The 18,199-nt window shown below is 50.1% G+C and overlaps 1 pseudogene; it reads left to right on the forward strand.

Moving 5' to 3' along the window:
• The first annotated feature begins 4,796 nt into the window (after nt 1-4,796).
• Nucleotides 4,797-6,151, forward strand: LOC130592710 (actin-like; annotated as a pseudogene).
• The last annotated feature ends 12,048 nt before the right edge of the window (nt 6,152-18,199 follow it).

An 18,199-nucleotide genomic window follows, 5' to 3' on the forward strand; every position in this document is an offset into this window, starting at 1 on the left:
CACAACAGAGGCAACATCTTCAGGGCGGGTGGGAGGCAGAAGCCCTGTGGGGAGGCATGGAGGTAACACAGCTTCTGTGGACCCACTTAGTGAACATTTTGTGGTTTGATATTCTTAGATGACATTGCTGCAGATACTAGTAATCAAATAGTTGTGTTTATAACTTCAGACAGATTAAGGGATGCGACTTTAATTATGCAGCAACTCTTATGCCTTATCAATTGTTACAATCTTATGCACTTGAGTCAAGATTTACTGCCTACCCCTTTCGCAATGCAGCTTGCACTAGTGAGGAAAGTACTGAACTGCGGTGAGCTGTATCAACTACTAGACCCGTGTTTTAAACAATGGATGAACCCCTTCCCAGTTTAGATCCCCACAGTAATATCCCATCGGTGCTCTTCCTTTGACCCTGACCCACAAGGTCTCCTTTGACTCATCATCTGTCCCCAGAGTTCCGTACACTCCAGCCTACCACTGACATAAATAGCCACTCCCCTTCCCCCCCTGCCTGGCCTGTCTTCCCTAAAAAGCCTATAACCTTCCTTTCCAACACTCCAGTCATAGGAGCCATCCCACCACGCTTCTGTGATGCCAACGATATCGTACCCCTGCAGCTGTGTAGACATCTCTAATTTCTTTCGTTTATTCCCCATACTGCAGGAGTTTGTATAGAGGCATCTGAGCCAAGCTCCAAATGAAGCCAGCTCATTGGCTGGAGCAGCTCTGAAACAGCCCTGCATTGCTCCAAGTGTTTATTACAGGTGCTGACAAGTGACTGGGAGTGTTGGGATGAATCGATGCCTCCCTCCAACACATCTAGTTTAAAGCTGCTTTGACCAGCCTGGCAAGCCTACCAAATCAGCGTTTCCCCTTCTTTATCACACCAGCTCCACCAGCCTCCAGTAAACGTGGCCTCCCAAATCACAGAATCATAGAATCATAGAATAGTTAGGGTTGGAAAGGACCTGAAGATGATCTAGTTCCAACCTCCCTGCCATGGGCAGGGACACCTCACACTAAACCATGTCACCCAAGGCTCTGTCCAACCTGGCCTTGTACACTGCCAGGGATGGAGCATTCACAGCTTCCCTGCACAACCCATTCCAGTGCAGTCAAGTCCCTAACCAAACCCCTGACTATGGCACCACCGTTCTAACCATTTATTAACCTGCCAAATCCACCTGGCCTTGTCAAGGTCCTCCCCTTTGACCTGGAGGATTGAGGAAAAAGCTATCTGAACCGAAAAGCCCCTAACCACTTTTCCCAGGGCTCTGTAGTCCTTCTTAAAGATTCCCAGGCTGCTGCTGTCAGTATCACTAGCACCCACATTGACCATTAGAAGTGGGTAGCAGTCAGCAGGACTTCCTAGACCAGGCAACCTCTCAGCGACGTCCCTGATCCGAGCCCCTGGCAGGCAACACACCTCCCTTGAGACTGAGGCCAATGGATGGGTGCCTCTGTTCCTTTCAAAGCAGAGTCCCTTACTACTGTGACCTGCTGCTTTTTCCTGGAGGCACTAGTAGTGACCCTCTTCACTGTGGCATCAGCTGGTTGTTCATCTGGTGCAGCGTGCATTTCCTCGTTAGCCCCCTGCAGTTCTGGGTGGGAATGTTGGATTTTGGAGGAACACCCTTGCTTTTTAATTGTCCTCTTCCTCTTTTCCACTGTTTCCTTTGTTTTCTTTTGTTTTTGTTTTTTTTTTGCTTCCTAACAACTCCCAGCTTCCTGGATTAATGCCTTCCTCCTTTTCTCTATGGGCTACAGTGGACGCTTGTGACCCCTGCACAGTCTGGGCCCGGAGCAAGCAACACTGATCCCTCTCTACTTCCCTGACATCTTTCAGCTACTGACAGTATCCCGCAGCTCAGCTCCCTGCTGCAGGAGGGCCTCCACCAGGGCGCACCGAGTGCAGCCCTGCCCATTGTGCGCCCTCGCCTCACGAGACCAGTGCAGGCCCTCTCTACACTCCGAGCTCTGCACTGCAGCCTCCCCTCTCATCGGCTCTGTCTAGTGCCGACGCTGCCACCGCCGGGGCAGCCAAACCAGAGCTCCCAGAGCGGGCCCTGGCCCTGGCCCTGAGGCGAGCGCTCTCCCTTGCTCGCGCTGCGCACCGGCGCCAGCTGCCGCGCCACGCCCCACTGCTGCGCCACGCGCTGTTCCCGCTCTCCCCGGGGCGGGTTTTCCCTGCTCAGGGTGCGCCCGTTCCACCTGGCGCCGGCTCCTGTGAGTCCTTGCTCGCCTCAGCGGAGCCCCAGGCTCCTGGGCAAGGCCTGGAGAGGGCTTGAGGGTCCCTCGGTGGCTCCCGCCGCTCAGAGCTGAGGCTGGCGGACACGGGGTTTCCCCTCGATCCGGGGCTGAAGGCTCCTCTCCGGAGCTGCTCACCTCGGCAGATGACCCATGACTGCTATTGCCCTGTGAGCTTAACGCCTTCCTTGCCCCAGAACTTTCCACGCCAAAACCCATACAGGTACCCTTGCAGCTTTGGGCCTCCTGGACCCTGCTCATCTTCATGCACTATCATCCACTTCTAAAGAAGTAGACTGCAACATGTGAGGGGAACATTTCTTCTCCAGGTGTGATTACAGCTGTGGCTGCAGGCCACGTTTCCCCACCTTGTGATCTGGGTGACATTCTAGAGCTTCCGGGGTAACACAGGGCTAAGGCATTCTGCTTCGTTTCTCTTTTGCCTTTTTTATGACTTTGTAATACTGCATTGCACACCACTGAGGAACAATATCCCCAGCAAGCACTCCTTGCCTGAAGACACACCTGGATGCAGCGATGTTTAGCCTCTCCAACACAAAACACGCTATGGCATTGTCAGCAGTGCAGAATACAGAAATATGTGGGACCGTCTCTTCTCCAACAGGTGCTGGTCATGGTGGTGAGGAAGCAGCACAGGCTGAAGAATCAAAAAGCGTGCAGGCGTTTACTGCAGCTGTGGCAGTGGCCATCATTGCATCCATACTCCTCCTGCTGGCTTTGGGCTACCTGCTGAAATTGAAGTGGCAGCAAAGGAAACAGTGAGTTGTTTTTTCCAGCATTCTTCGTTGGATGGCTGCCCTGCGCAATGAAGCCCCTCCAGTGGCAGCATCCTGGAGTGCAGGTCTCACGGGCAGCACCATTAGCATGTCATACATTCGGGATCGTAGAAGCATAGAGTGGTTTGGTGTGGCAGGGACCTTTAGAGATCGTCTAGAGCAACCCTCTGCCAGGGGCAGGGCCATCTTTTCCCCTTGTCAGGTTGCTCAGCCCAATCCAAGCAAACCTTGAACAGGGCCAGACGTGGGGTAGCTACAGCTTCCATGGGCAACCAGCTCCAGCGCCTCAGAACCCTCGTTGTAACAAATGCCCTCCTCCTGTCCAATCTAAATCTACCCTCTTCCCATTTAAAACTGCTGCCGCTAGCCCTGTCACTACAGGCCTTGGGAAGAAGTATCATTCCCATCTTGCTTATTATCCCCCGTTAATACACTGAAATGCCACAGTAAGTACTCCCCGGAGCCTTCTCCAGGTAGAACAACCCCCACTGCTGGGGTGGTGTCCTGGGTTCAGCAGTAGCAGTCATGTTTGTTTTTTTTTTTCCTTTGTGCTAGCTGGTGCAGTGCTGTGTTTTGACTTCCAGCCTGAGAACAGTGTTGGTGAAGTCAATGTTTTCAGTTGTTGCTAAGTGATGTTTACCCTGACCAAGGACTTTGTGAGGCTCATGCTCTGCCAGGGAGGAGGGGAAGCCGGGAGGAAGCAGAGATGGGGCGCCTGACTCGGGCTAGCCAGGGAGGTATTCCATGCCACAGCACGTCATGGCCGGGGTTTGGGGTGACTGGGAGTTACCCGGAAGGACACGGGGCTTCCGGGTGGAAGTCGTCTTCTTGGCCGGTGGTATCGTATTCTCTTCCCTTGTTATTTTCCCGTATCATTGTTGTAGTTGATAGTTGCGGTGGTGATTTGTGTACACTGGTTGCTGGACTGTTCTTGTCTCAACCCGTGGGAGTTGCACTCTTTCGATCCTCCTCCCCGTTCCTCTGGGAGTGGGGGAGAACCCCGGTGGGGGGGGGGACACGGACCTCGATTGTTGTCAGCTCGGCACCACTCACTGGGAGTGAGTGAACAAGTTACCTGACTGGGTTTAAACCACGACAGGTGGCTGTTTCAGTTGTGAGGTTTTTCCACCCGTCCTTTTCATTCCTACTCAGGAGGACTCCTTTCCAAAACCCGTTCTTTGTGTTGCAGAGAACAACTGCTTCCTGCTGCCAGCAGTGCATTGGAGAAAGATGCAGCTACAGGGGAAGGAGATTATAACCTAGAAAAAGAACACAAACTCACTGAAACTGCCCTGGAAATAGAAGAACTCGCCAAGAAGGGGAAATGAATAAAATAGCTACATGCTGTGAAACTAGTTTGGAATCCTACTGGCACGTGAGAAACCCTTTGTGGTTTGATAGTTGGAGATGACATTACTGTAGATACTAGTAATCACTCAAATAGTGGTGACCAATAGCTTTGGGGATCTATAATCATGTGTTCCACCCAGTGGTAATCTTGTTAGCTCTGATTATATTATGCCTGTTGCTAGCAGTAGACTACATGTGAGACTACGGATGGCGGTTAAACAGCTTCAAAGCCTTCTTCAATTCTCTTGGACATATTAGCAGGAATGCTTAATGATAACAATGAGAGGACTGTTGTAAATCAAATTATCTGAATTCTTCTCACCCTACGTTGGTCTCAATAGTTTTTCTTAGCACGAATAACTAAAGCTGCTGGAGCTTAGGCCACAAGATGCTTCTCTTGAAATGAACTTCTCTTTAACTTCCTGGTTGGCAAAGGAATGCCCTGAGGCCAGTGCAAACTGGAAGATAAGGAAGCCCCGACTAGCAGCAGAAGATGCAATCCATCCTGGTAAGAAACATCGGGAGACAGAGAAAGAATCCGCTAAAGAAGAAAAAGACCTCAGAGAAAAAGACACCTTGGGATCCAAAAAGTGTGTGGAAGGCACATGAGGAGTGTGTCAAGAGTGGGTGCCTAAATGTTAAGGGTGTAAAGGGCCAGGGATTTCTGTGTTCTAGGTCCCTTGTCACAGGCACCCAGTTTAAGCTGTTTCTAACACTCTACTACTCAAACAAACTGCCTTATTGGACTTAAAGCCTGAGACTCTGCTATGGGATACCTAGGGTGGGGAAATTTCTTTAACATGAAGTAAGTTATGCACTGAATGCAGCATCGTCACCAACTGGGATGACATGGAGAACACTGGCACCACGCTTTCTACCACAAGCTGAGAGTGGCCCCTGAGGAGCACCCTGCGCTGAAGCCCAAAGCCAAAAGAGAGAAGATGATATGATCTATATTAATAGATGATATTAGATGATTAATTAGATAATAGATGATTAATAGATGATATTCTCTATATTAATGAGAACAGTCAGACACTGGGAACAATCAGCTACTGGAATAATCTCCCCACGAAAGCAGTGGATTCCCTAGCACTGGACACTTTAGGACTTTGCTGAGACACCTACTCTAGGTCATGCTTTTCCTAGAAAGCTTGGACCAGACGATCCTCGAGGTCCCATCCAAACTGCTGTTCTATGATTCTGTGATACTCAAGACCTTCAATACTTCAGCCATGTATACAGGCATCCAGGCTGTGTTGTCCCTGTACGCTCCTCATTGTACCACTGTTACTACGATGGACTCTGGAGATGGCGTTACCCACGCTGTCCCCGTGTATGGAAGCTTGTGTCCACCCCCATGCCATCCTCCCTCTGCATCTGGCTGGCTGTGACCTGGCAGAATACCTCATGAAGGTCCTGAGAGAGAGGCTACAGCTTCACCACTACAGCTGAAAGCGACATTAAGTGCCACATGAAAGAGAAGCTGTTGGGTTGCCCTGGATTTTGAGCAGGAGATGGACACGGCTGCCTCTAGCTCTTCCCTGTAGAAGAGCTACAAAATCCCAGATGGCCAGGTCATCAGTACTGGCCATGAGAGCTTCAGGTGCCTTGCAGCCCTCTTACAGTCATCTTTCTTAGGTATGGAGACCTGCGGTATCCATGAAAAGTACCTTCAAAATTACCTTGGTTTTCCCAAATGTGGGCTCCTTCACCCGGTGTGCAATAAGCCCATCTCAGACACAGGGTACGGATAGTGTTTAATTCATATTTGCACACAGGTGGGTGTGAGGGGACAGTTCCACAAAGCTAGCACACCTCCAGTCTGCAAGCTAGCCCCTTCTGTATGTTTCAAACAGTGAAAATCAGTGTTTTCCATGTGCGTAACAGTCTGTAGCTAGAATCATTGGCTCTCACGTTCTCATCTCTATTTCAAGACACAATACATCTTTCTTTCACTACGCATGTGCGTGAGTAAAGGTCTCTGTGGGCAAGAGTGTCTCACCTCAGGGTTTTTTTTTGTATTATAATGCACCAAGTTCCTTCAAGAACACGGTTATCTTCTGTATTGCTAGCTTACCAAAATGAGTTATGTCTTTTTTGGACCCTGGGCTTCTTCCTCCTCTTTCTGAAGTTAGGTGTTGCTCTTCTTCTGATCCAAAGAGTTCATTTACCAGTCTTCTGCCTCTCCTCGATGTCTGTGAGCTTGCTCGGAGCCCAATCCAACCAAACCCTGAACAGGTCCAGACGTGGAGTAACCTACCCCGCACCTAGGGCTGTAGCTTCCCTTTTGGGCAGTGGCAGAGAGGTTTGGTGTTCTTTTAGCTTGCTGACATGGGGATGTCTGAGCACAAGGAGCAGGAACCAGACGTGACACAGAACACAGCACAGAGGAAAGGCATCAGCAACCAGCAGCCCTCTAAGTCCTTGGGGCTCCAAAACCTTTGCTGCAGGCTCCCCACAACTTTGGGCATCCCAGCTCAGCGAGAGTTCAGCCTCGCCAACACAAAACACGCTATGGCATTGTCAGCAGTGAAGAATACAGAAATATGTGGGACCGTCTCTTCTCCAACAGGTGCTAGTCATGGTGGTGAGGAAGCAGGACAGGCTGAAGAATCAAAAAGCACGCATGCGTTTACTGCAGCTGTGGCAATGGCCATCCTTGCGTCCATAATCCTGGTAGCTTTGGGTTACCTGCTGAAATTGAAGTGGCAGCAAAGGAAACAGTGAGTTGTTTTTTCCAGCATTCTTCGTTGGATGGCTGCCCTGCGCAATGAAGCCCCTCCAGTGGCAGCATCCTGGAGTGCAGGTCTCACGGGCAGCACCATTAGCATGTCATACATTCGGGATCGTAGAAGGGTAGAGTGGTTTGGTGTGGCAGGGACCTTTAGAGATTGGCTAGAGCAACCCCGCTGCCAGGGGCAGGGCCATCTTTCCCCTTGTCAGGTTGCTCAGCACCCAGTCCAACCAAACCCTGAACAGGTCCCAATCCAGGGCTGTCTCTTCCCTTTTGGGCAGTGGCACTTGGTGTTATTTTAGCTTGCTGACTTTGAGAACAGGTGGGTGGTGGGCTGCTGGCTGAGGTCAACCCATCCCACAGTAGGAGATCAGAGAACACACCAGATGACTTGGCAGGCAGGAGACAGCGTCCTTGCCAAGCATCTCTGGCTCTGTGTAGATGGTGTCCCCAAAGCACAGATAGAGGGTGAGCACACAGGCCTCTGCAAGGCCCTCCATGCCCTGACAGAGGTGCCCCGTGACACAGGATCCCTGTCATGACACGCAAGGGCTCTGTGACGTCACATATACGTATCCTGCCTTATTCTGTGTCTGGCTTCGGAAATGCCAGTCAGCACTCGTGGCCTGGAAAGTGCAAGGCAGGTGGAGGGTTGAGGTGATGAGAACCATGGGGGCACTGTGGGGAGCCTCCTCCTCCCGTCGCTTCCCCTTCATCCTCTTCCTCCTTCTCCTGGCAGCCCTGCATTTTGAGGGTAGCCGGGCTCTTCCATTGGCAGCACGACGTCCAGGTAGGGCGGACAACAACAGAGGCACCATCTTCAGGGCGGGTGGGAGGCAGAAGCCCTGTGGGGAGGCATGGAGGTAACACAGCTGCTGTGGACCCACTTGGTGAACATTTTGTGGTTTGATATTTGTAGATGACATTGCTGTAGATACTAGTAATGAAATAGTTGTGTTTATAACTTCAGACAGATTAAGGGATGCGACTTTAATTATGCAGCAACTCTTATGCCTTATCAATTGTTACAATCTTATGCACTTGAGTCAAGATTTACTGCCCACCCCTTTCGCAATGCAGCTTGCATTAGTGAGGAAAGTACTAAACCGCGGTGAGCTGTATCAACTACTAGACCCGTGTTTTAAACTATGGATGAACCCCTTCCCAGTTCAGATCCCCACAGTAATATCCCCCCATCGGTGTTCTTCCTTTGACCCTGACCCACAAGGTCTCTTTTGACTCATCATCCGTCCCCAGAGTTCCGTACACTCCAGCCTACCACTGACATAAATAGCCACTCCCCTTCCCCACCTGCCTGGCCTGTCTTCCCTAAAAAGCCTATAACCTTCCTTTCCAACACTCCAGTCATAGGAGCCATCCCACCACGCTTCTGTGATGCCAACGATATCGTACCCCTGCAGCTGTGTAGACATCTCTAATTCCTTTCGTTTATTCCCCATACTGCAGGAGTTTGTATAGAGGCATCTGAGCCAAGCTCCAAATGAAGCCAGCTCATTGGCTGGAGCAGCTCTGAAACAGCCCTGCATTGCTCCAAGTGTTTATTACAGGTGCTGACAAGTGACTGGGAGTGTTGGGATGAATCGATGCCTCCCTCCAACACATCTAGTTTAAAGCTGCTTTGACCAGCCTGGCAAGCCAACCAAGTCAGCGTTTCCCCTTCTTAATCACCAGCTCCACCAGCCTCCAGTAAACGTGGCCTCCCAAATCACAGAATCATAGAATCATAGAATAGTTAGGGTTGGAAAGGACCTTAAGATGATCTAGTTCCAACCTCCCTGCCATGGGCAGGGACACCTCACACTAAACCATGTCACCCAAGGCTCTGTCCAACCTGGCCTTGTACACTGCCAGGGATGGAGCATTCACAGCTTCCCTGCACAACCCATTCCAGTGCAGTCAAGTCCCTAACCAAACCCCTGACTATGGCACCACCGTTCTAACCATTTATTAACCTGCCAAATCCACCTGGCCTTGTCAAGGTCCTCCCCTTTGACCTGGAGGATTGAGGAAAAAGCTATCTGAACCGAAAAGCCCCTAACCACTTTTCCCAGGGCTCTGTAGTCCTTCTTAAAGATTCCCAGGCTGCTGCTGTCAGTATCACTAGCACCCACATTGACCATTAGAAGTGGGTAGCAGTCAGCAGGACTTCCTAGACCAGGCAACCTCTCAGCGACGTCCCTGATCCGAGCCCCTGGCAGGCAACACACCTCCCTTGAGACTGAGGCCAATGGATGGGTGCCTCTGTTCCTTTCAAAGCAGAGTCCCTTACTACTGTGACCTGCTGCTTTTTCCTGGAGGCACTAGTAGTGACCCTCTTCACTGTGGCATCAGCTGGTTGTTCATCTGGTGCAGCGTGCATTTCCTCGTTAGCCCCCTGCAGTTCTGGGTGGGAATGTTGGATTTTGGAGGAACACCCTTGCTTTTTAATTGTCCTCTTCCTCTTTTCCACTGTTTCCTTTGTTTTCTTTCTTTTATTTTTTTTTTTTTCTGCTTCCTAACAACTCCCAGCTTCCTGGATTAATGCCTTCCTCCTTTTCTCTATGGGCTACAGTGGACGCTTGTGACCCCTGCACAGTCTGGGCCCGGAGCAAGCAACACTGATCCCTCTCTACTTCCCTGACATCTTTCAGCTACTGACAGTATCCCGCAGCTCAGCTCCCTGCTGCAGGAGGGCCTCCACCAGGGCGCACCGAGTGCAGCCCTGCCCATTGTGCGCCCTCGCCTCACGAGACCAGTGCAGGCCCTCTCTACACTCCGAGCTCTGCACTGCAGCCTCCCCTCTCATCGGCTCTGTCTAGTGCCGACGCTGCCACCGCCGGGGCAGCCAAACCAGAGCTCCCAGAGCGGGCCCTGGCCCTGGCCCTGAGGCGAGCGCTCTCCCTTGCTCGCGCTGCGCACCGGCGCCAGCTGCCGCGCCACGCCCCACTGCTGCGCCACGCGCTGTTCCCGCTCTCCCCGGGGCGGGTTTTCCCTGCTCAGGGTGCGCCCGTTCCACCTGGCGCCGGCTCCTGTGAGTCCTTGCTCGCCTCAGCGGAGCCCCAGGCTCCTGGGCAAGGCCTGGAGAGGGCTTGAGGGTCCCTCGGTGGCTCCCGCCGCTCAGAGCTGAGGCTGGCGGACACGGGGTTTCCCCTCGATCCGGGGCTGAAGGCTCCTCTCCGGAGCTGCTCACCTCGGCAGATGACCCATGACTGCTATTGCTCTGTGAGCTTAACGCCTTCCTTGCCCCAGAACTTTCCACGCCAAAACCCATACAGGTACCCTTGCAGCTTTGGGCCTCCTGGACCCTGCTCATCTTCATGCACTATCATCCACTTCTAAAGAAGTAGACTGCAACACGTGAGGGGAACATTTCTTCTCCAGGTGTGATTACAGCTGTGGCTGCAGGCCACGTTTCCCCACCTTGTGATCTGGGTGACATTCTAGAGCTTCCGGGGTAACACAGGGCTAAGGCATTCTGCTTCGTTTCTCTTTTGCCTTTTTTATGACTTTGTAATACTGCATTGCACACCACTGAGGAACAATATCCCCAGCAAGCCCTCCTTGCCTGAAGACACACCTGGATGCAGCGAGAGTTTAGCCTCTCCAACACAAAACACGCTATGGCATTGTCAGCAGTGCAGAATACAGAAATATGTGGGACCGTCTCTTTTCCAACAGGTGCTGGTCATGGCAGTGAGGAAGCAGCACAGGCTGAAGAATCAAAAAGCGTGCAGGCGTTTACTGCAGCTGTGGCAATGGCCATCCTTGCGTCCATAATCCTGGTAGCTTTGGGTTACCTGCTGAAATTGAAGTGGCAGCAAAGGAAACAGTGAGTTGTTTTTTCCAGCATTCTTCGTTGGATGGCTGCCCTGCGCAATGAAGCCCCTCCAGTGGCAGCATCCTGGAGTGCAGGTCTCACGGGCAGCACCATTAGCATGTCATACATTCGGGATCGTAGAAGCATAGAGTGGTTTGGTGTGGCAGGGACCTTTAGAGATCGTCTAGAGCAACCCTCTGCCAGGGGCAGGGCCATCTTTTCCCCTTGTCAGGTTGCTCAGCGCCCAATCCAAGCAAACCTTGAACAGGGCCAGACGTGGGGTAGCTACAGCTTCCATGGGCAACCAGCTCCAGCGCCTCAGAACCCTCGTTGTAACAAATGCCCTCCTCCTGTCCAATCTAAATCTACCCTCTTCCCATTTAAAACTGCTGCCGCTAGCCCTGTCACTACAGGCCTTGGGAAGAAGTATCATTCCCATCTTGCTTATTATCCCCCGTTAATACACTGAAATGCCACAGTAAGTACTCCCCGGAGCCTTCTCCAGGTAGAACAACCCCCACTGCTGGGGTGGTGTCCTGGGTTCAGCAGTAGCAGTCATGTTTGTTTTTTTTTTCCTTTGTGCTAGCTGGTGCAGTGCTGTGTTTTGACTTCCAGCCTGAGAACAGTGTTGGTGAAGTCAATGTTTTCAGTTGTTGTTAAGTGATGTTTACCCTGACCAAGGACTTTGTGAGGCTCATGCTCTGCCAGGGAGGAGGGGAAGCCGGGAGGAAGCAGAGATGGGGCGCCTGACTCGGGCTAGCCAGGGAGGTATTCCATGCCACAGCACGTCATGGCCGGGGTTTGGGGTGACTGGGAGTTACCCGGAAGGACACGGGGCTTCCGGGTGGAAGTCGTCTTCTTGGCCGGTGGTATCGTATTCTCTTCCCTTGTTATTTTCCCTTATCATTGTTGTAGTTGATAGCTGCGGTGGTGATTTGTGTACACTGGTTGCTGGACTGTTCTTGTCTCAACCTGTGGGAGTTGCACTCTTTCGATCCTCCTCCCCGTTCCTCTGGGAGTGGGGGAGAACCCCGGGGGGGGGGGGGGACACGGACCTCGATTGTTGTCAGCTCGGCACCACTCACTGGGAGTGAGTGAACAAGTTACCTGACTGGGTTTAAACCAGGATCCCTGTCATGACACGCAAGGGCTCTGTGACGTCACATATACGTATCCTGCCTTATTCTGTGTCTGGCTTCGGAAATGCCAGTCAGCACTCGTGGCCTGGAAAGTGCAAGACAGGTGGAGGGTTGAGGTGATGAGAACCATGGGGGCAGTATGGGGAGCCTCCTCCTCCTGTCGCTTCCCCTTCATCCTCTTCCTCCTTCTCCTGGCACCCTGCACGTGAGAAACCCTTTGTGGTTTGATTGTTGGAGATGACATTACTGTAGATACTAGTAATCACTCAAATAATTCAGTTTATAACTTTGCAAAGATTAAGGAATGAGACTTTAATTATCAGCAGCTCTTATGCCATATCAGTTTATATCTGTAAACGCCTGAATGTACCTACACTTGAATGTCGGAAACATGCTTATTTCCTTTGAACAGTGTAAAACTGCAGGGAATGAAAACCCAAACAGAAGGTTAAACACTGGTTATAACTCTGATTTCACTTTTACAACAAGCTTTATTTTCACTTCTAAGGCAAAAAAACCTACATCATTTACTATATTCAAGGTCATCTGTTGTTCCGTAGCAGAGCTTACAAGAAAATACTGTATAGATATAATGCAGCTGTGCACTATGTGTTTAATAGTGAATTTAAAAAGAATATACATAAGGAATGTATATTCACACAGTATCACACACACAGTATGCTAGAGATTGGAAGGGACCTGGAAAGATCATCTAGACCAATCCCCCTGCTGGAGCAGGAACACCTAGATAAGGTTACACAGGAATGTGTCCAGGCAGGTTTTGAATGTCTCCAGGGAAGGAGACTCCACAACCTCCCTGGGCAGCCTGTTCTAGTGTTCCGTCACGCTCACTGAGAAGAAGTTTCTTCTCAAGTTTAAGTGGAACCTCTTGTGTTCCAGTTTGTACCCATTACCCCTTGTCCTATCATTGTTTGCCACTGAGTAGAGCCTGGCTCCATCCTCGTGACACTCCCCCTTTATATATTTATAGACACTAATAAGGTCACCCCTCAGTCTCCTCTTCTCTAAACTATAGAGACCCAGCTCCCTCAGTCTTTCCTCATAAGGGAGATGCTCCACTCCCTTAATCATCTTTGTTGCCCTGCGCTGGACTCTCTCCAGCAGGTCCCTGTCCTTCTTGAACTGAGGGGCCCAGAACTGGACACAATATTCCAGATGCAGTCTCACCAGGGCAGAGTAGAGGGAAAGGAGAACCTCTCTCGACCTACTAACCACCCCCCTTCTAATACACCCCAGGATGCCATTGGCCTTCTTGGCCACAAGGGCACAGTGTTGGCTCATGGTCATCCTGTCGTCCACTAGGACCCCCAGGTCCCTCTCCCCTACACTGCTCTCTAACAGGTCGTTTCCCAACCTATACTGGAACCTGGGGTTGTTCCTGCCCAGATGCAGGACTCTACACTTTCCCTTGTTATATTTCATCAAGTTATTCCCTGCCCAACTCTCCAGCCTGTCCAGGTCTCGCTGGATGGCAGCACAGCCTTCTGGTGTGTCAGCCACTCCTCCCAGCTTTAGTGTCATCAGCAAACTTGCTGATAGTACACTCAATTCCCTCATCTAAATCATTAATGAATATATTAAATAATACCGGTCCCAGTAGTGACCCCTGAGGCACTCCACTAGTTACAGGCCTCCAACTAGACTCAGCCCCATAGACTACAACTCTCTGGCTTCTCTCCTTCAGCCAGTTCGCAGTCCACCTCACTACCTGATCATCCAGACCACACTTCCTCAATTTAGCTGTGAGGATGCTGTGGGAGACTGTGTCAAATGCTTTGCTGAAGTCAAGGTAGACCACATCCACCGCTCTGCCATCATCCATCCACCGTGTTATTTCCTCATAAAAGGCTAAGAGATTGGTCAAGCATGATTTCCCCTTGGTGAAGCCATGTTGACTGCCCCTCATAACCCTCTTATCCTTGATATGCCTTAAGATGGCACCAAGGTGTTCCATCACTTTCCCAGGGATGGAGGTGAGGCTGACCGGCCTATAGTTACCCGGGTCCTCCTTCTTGCCCTTTTTGAAGACTGGAGTGACATTTGCTTTCCTCCAGTCCTCAGGCACCTCTCCCGTTTCCCAAGACTTGGTAAAGATGATGGAGAGTGGTCTAGCAATGACTTCCGCCAGTTCCCTCAGCACCCACGGGTGCATCCCATCTGGACCCATGGATTTATGGATGTCCAGATTGCTCAACTGATCTCTAACCCATTCCTCATCGACTAAGGCAAACCGCTCCATTGACCTGACTTCATCTAAGGTCTCAGGGGTACAGGACGCTTCAGGACTGCCTGCAGCAGAGTAGGCAGAGACAAAGAAGGCATTCAGTAACTCTGCCATCTCTGTATCTTCTGTCACCAGGGCACCCATCCCGTTCATCAGTGGGCCTACATTGCCTCTGGTGTTAGTTTTATCTGCCATGTATTTGAAAAAGCTCTTTTTGCTGTCCTCGACCCTTCTCGCCAGGTTTAATTCTAAGGAGGCCTTAGTCATCCTAGCTGCCTTCCTACATCCTCTAGCAGCAGCCTTATATTCCTCCCAAGTGGCCAGCCCCTCCTTCCATGACCTGTAAACTCTCCTCTTCCACTTGAGCATACCCAGCAATTCCCTATTTAGCCACACAGGTCTGCTGGCCCTCTTCCTTGACTTCCTACGTGTTGGGATGCTCTGATCTTGAGCTCGGAAAAAGCAATCCTTGAATGCCAACCAACTATCTTGGGCCCCTTTACCTTCAAACAGCCTTGCCCATGGGATTTCCCCTAGCAATTGCTTGAAAAGGCCAAAGTTTGCCCTGCTAAAGTCCAGGGTTGCAATTCTACTTGGTATTCTCCTAGTCCTACCACACAAGATCCTGAACTCCACCATCTCGTGGTCGCTGCAACCAAGGCAGCCCTCAACCCTTACTGCTTCGACCAGATCCTCCTTGTTAGTGAGGATGAGATCCAGCAGCGCTCCTCTCCTGGTTGGCTCATTCACCATTTGCAGGAGGAAGTTATCATCCATACACTGGAGGAACCTCCTGGACTGTGGCTGGGTTGCTGAGTGGTCCTTCCAGCAAACATCAGGGAAGTTAAAATCCCCCACGACGGCCATGGCCTGTGACTGTGAGACCGCTCTCAGCTGCCTGTAGAAGGCCTCGTCAACTTCCTCACCCTGATCTGGTGGTCTGTAACAGACACCCATAACAGTATCCCCCCTGCCAGCTTGCCCCTTAATTCTCACCCACAGACTCTCAACTCGCTCGTCATCTGTCCCTGGACAGAACTCGGTGCCTTGTAGTTGCGCCCGTACATAAAGAGCAACCCCACCACCCCTCCTGGCTGGCCTGTCTTTCCTGAAAAGGACATAGCCCTCCATGACTATATTCCAGTCATGTGAGCTGTCCCACCACGTCTCTGTAATTGCCACCAGATCATAGTCTCCTGACTTAACACAGGTTTCCAACTCCTCCTGCTTATTTCCCATGCTGCGCGCATTGGTGTACAGACATTCCAGGGAGCGAGCTGAGCACACCGATTTCACCCTAGGATTATAGGAGGCCTCCCAGTCTTCATCAATTCTGGAGTGCTGCCCCACTGGGGCAAGCCCAGCTACAACCCCATCCCCCTTCGAATCTAGTTTAAAGCTCTCCAAATGAGCCCTGCTAATTCATGCCCCAGCATCCTTTTGCCTCTGTGAGACAAACCTTTCTCACTTGTCATTGTCCAGAATGGTGCCCTATAAAACCAGCTGTTATCAAAGAATCCAAAGCCCTGCCTGTAGCACCAGTGTATTCCTTTTGTATTAGCATGACAATGACTCAAAACTTAGTTTTGTGCATCTGGTGCTGGTAAGTCTTGACCATTTTTCCAGTTTGAGAACAGGTGGGTGGTTGGCTGCTGGCTCAGGTCAACCCATCCTACAGCATCCCACACCTAAGAGGTAGGGAAGTGTACTGTCACAATTTTATAGATAAAGCATGCCAGACTCAACCTCATTTCTCATCAGCCTGCTCAGCTTGTTTCCATCAGCCCTGACTCACATTTCCAGTGTAGCACCTTACTAGAGCATCATCAGTATTCTTCTACAGGTTCAGCACTGGGACTGGCGATTTTGGCTGGGAATTTTAACTGATAATGAAATATAAGCATAAGTATGACCATCATGAACTCACTCGTGAAAAAATTACCAGTTGTGATGAATGCCAGACTAGCACAGGACTGAAAAGTTGCATGGAACAACTGAGATGGTGGGGGAAGACAGGCAGCAGCAGCAGCATCACGGCAGTCTTCTGCTCCTGCCTTGGATTTATGCCCCTCTCCCACACAGCTACTTCTCACCTACTTACTCCACCTGTCACAGCATCTGACATGACCCTTCTCCCCATCCACTCCCTTTGCTCTTACTGTCCCCATCATGGTGTGAGGGGAGGTGGCAAATCTCCTCTTTGAAACAAAAAAAAACAAAACAAAAACCAAAATGATAAACTGATTATTGTGAAACAGACTTGTGTAGCTTTAAAAAACTGTCATCCTTGTGACCTTCTCATTTGGATGACAAACAAAGCTAGGTAAGAAACCCTAAGCCAGCAGTCTGCCACTGGACACTGTTTCTCTGCTGTCCTCTGGTAAAACTTGCCCTTTACTCTTCCTGCTTCAAAAGTGCTAGGTTTGCTCTCCAGTGGTGTCATGAATTATGAAGTGGTTGCTTTCTAGTTCTCTTAATGGGGAGGCAAACACTGTCTAAGCACAGGTCTAAGTACTGCCACCACCCCTTCCACACCTACATGTAGTAGTTTTTGTGAGGTTTGTGTGGACTGGAACTTATCTTTCAGTGCAAAAATAGGAACAGGCCTCTGGAGGGCCTCTGTCTCCAACCCCCACCAAGTCTTCCAATGAAGTTAAATGCTCACAATGAGGATGGACCAAAACTGTCTTTGGAATCCCAGTTCTACTTCCTTGCAGCTGTAACAGAAGTTACTTTGTATAATCTCATATTGCCCTTCCCATTAAGATCCCTATCACACTGAATGCATACAATGTCCAGCATCCAAGCAATCATTCGAGAGCTTAGCCTCCTACTTTTCCAAAGTGCAGCTCTTGGCTGACTGCACACTCTTAACTAAGTTTGCCTTTAGATCAGAATTTATTTTCCCCAGGATTCTTCCAGAATATTTGTTGCTGTAGTATTTCTAAGCAGAATTATACAGCCCTCCATACAGCTCATGCTAATTTCAGCTGCAGCTGTGAGTTTCAACACTTCTGCAAATGAGACCACAAGGATATCAGACAGCCAGAAAATGAGGAACATTCAATCACTGACCACCTGTGAAAAATCTGGTTTAAGGAACTACGCGGTAAAGACTAGGGCAACTTGGAAATTTTCAGACAAAATAGAACTTTGCCAAAACCACCTTTTTGTGGAGCCCAGCATATTCTACTTAAAATGTTTCAGACCAAAGGAACCGTTACCAAGTTGAAAATGATGTCTGGGGGAACTCAGCATAGACTTCCAAAACGGCCATTGGGTACTAAGCCAGGGAAACTGAAAGTGGCAGTCTTCAGATTCAAAGGAGCTTGTCAAGACTCTTCCCTAGGCCAAGATGCTCTGGAAGGCAAGTACCCTGAGCTTAGTCTGGAAGGAGAACTCACACATATGCGGAGATACAGGATTTCCTGCAGCCAGTGCAATAACTAACATTCATCAGGATTAGAGATAGCATCTGAAAAGCTTAAATTTGACAAAAAAAAAAGGGAGAAATTATTTTAAGTCAGAATTTAAAGGAAGAAGAAAATCAAAACCTGCAGAAAGTAAACATACGTTTCAGCCAGCTCTCACAGAGAGAGCAGGAATACAATTCTGTTTTAAATAGGTCATTATCATTTCTCTTCTTGCATGTTCTGCCTCATTTACTACTTCCTTCTGATATTTCTGAAAATTAATCTGGGCCCCATCTTCAAATACTTTCCATTGATATCCCACTTTCCACAGGAAAGTAAGTGCCTCCTGTTCACTGAGTGAAGTGGGGAGGATGGAATGGTGGAAGAACCTAAAAGCCAAAGGAAACTTGCAAGTGAGTGAATGAAGATCACTGCTTGGCCACATGGTTTGATT

This window comes from Pezoporus wallicus, unplaced genomic scaffold (assembly GCF_028554395.1).
Source record: "Pezoporus wallicus isolate ANWC-B61680 ecotype Strahan unplaced genomic scaffold, APGP_CSIRO_Pwel_v1 contig_1851, whole genome shotgun sequence".
In the NCBI taxonomy this organism is placed as follows: Eukaryota; Metazoa; Chordata; class Aves; order Psittaciformes; family Psittacidae; genus Pezoporus; species Pezoporus wallicus.